We start from the raw sequence: 1357 nt of genomic DNA on the forward strand, positions 1-1357 counted from the left end.
GTACAGGTGGATGGTCTTGAAGACATTTATCAACAGTTTGGATGTCAAGTGTTGTGATAACAAGTAAGTGTGCTTACCTTTTGTGACAGGTAGGTTTGCCCAGCCTTGATGTCTGGAGGCAGTCTGGTCTGCATGATTCAATGTGTGGTCTGCATGTGTATAGTTGGTCCGGCCTGCATGTCTCGAGGCGGACCAGTCTGCATGTTTAAAAGGAAGGAGTAACAGGTGGATGGTTTTGAAGACATTTATCCACAGTTGGGATTTGTTATAACAAGTAAGTGTGCTTACCTTTTTTGTGAGGAAGCGTTGTCTCTGCATGTGTCAAGGTGGTCCGGTTTTTGTGTCTCGGGGTGGTCCGGCCTGGATGTCTCGAGGTTGTCCAGCCTGCATGTCTCGATGTGGTCCGGCCTGCATGTCTCGAGGTTCTTCGGCCTACATGTTTCAATGTGTGGTCTGCATGTGTACAGGTGGTCCGGCCTGCATGTCTCCGAGGTGGTCCGGCCTGGATGTCTTGAGGTGGTCCGGCCTGCACGTCTGGAGGTGGTCTGGCCTGCATGTCTCAATGTGTGGTCTGCATGTGTAAAGGTGGTCTGGCCTGCATGTCTCGAGGTGGTCCGGCCTGCACGTCTGGAGGTGGTCGGCCTCGATGTGTCGAGCTGGTCCGGCCTGCATGTCTAGAGTTGGTCTGGCCTGCATGTCTCAATGTGTGGTCAGCATGTGTACAGGTGGTCGAGCCTGGATGTCTCGAAGTGGTCCGGCCTGGATGTCTTGAGGTGGTTCAGCCTAGATGTCTCGAGGTGGTCTGGTCTGCATGTCTGGAGCTGGTCTGGCCTGCATGTCTCAATGTGTGGTCTGCATGTGTAAAGGTGGTCCGGCCTGCATGTCTCGAGGTGGTCCGGCCTGGATGTCTTGAGGTGGTCCGGCCTGCACGTCTGGAGGTGGTCGGCCTGGATGTGTTGAGGTGGTCCGGCCTGCATGTCTAGAGGTGGTCCAGCCTGGATTTCTCGAGGTGGTGCGGCCTGCATGTGTCGAGGCAGTCCAGTCTGGATGTCTAGAAGGAAGGAGTAACAGGTGGATGGTTTTGAAGACATTTATCAACAGTTTGGAGGTCAAGTGTTGTGATAACAAGTAAGTGTGCTTACCTTTTGTGTCTGGTAACTTTGTTTGGCCTTGATGTCTGGAGGCAGTCTGGTCTGCATGTTTCAATGTGTGGTCTGCATGTGTATATCCGGTCCGGCCTGCATGTCTCGAGGCGGTCCAGTGTGCATGTCTAGAAGGAAGGAGTGAATAGTAGGTGTTTGGTTTTGAAGTCATTTATAAACAGTTTGGATGTCAAGTGTTGTTATAACAAGTAAGT

The 1357-nt window shown here is 52.2% G+C and overlaps 1 protein-coding gene across 4 annotated transcripts in view; it reads right to left on the reverse strand.

Moving 5' to 3' along the window:
• Nucleotides 1-46: 46 nt before the first annotated feature.
• LOC118414155 overlaps nt 47-1357 on the reverse strand; it is a 12738-nt gene continuing 11427 nt past the window's right edge. For 2 of the 4 annotated variants that reach the window (XR_004830921.1, XR_004830919.1), the window contains exons 9-10: nt 1143-1270; nt 829-1051 (exon numbers count right to left, since the gene is read on the reverse strand). The gene's annotated coding sequence lies outside the window, so the exon portion shown is untranslated. Of the gene's footprint in view, nt 198-288; nt 1052-1142; nt 1271-1357 lie in introns of those variants that run through there. The other 2 variants (XR_004830922.1, XR_004830920.1) reach the window with 2 other exon arrangements.

This window comes from Branchiostoma floridae, chromosome 1, assembly GCF_000003815.2.
Source record: "Branchiostoma floridae strain S238N-H82 chromosome 1, Bfl_VNyyK, whole genome shotgun sequence".
Lineage (NCBI taxonomy): Eukaryota > Metazoa > Chordata > Leptocardii > Amphioxiformes > Branchiostomatidae > Branchiostoma > Branchiostoma floridae.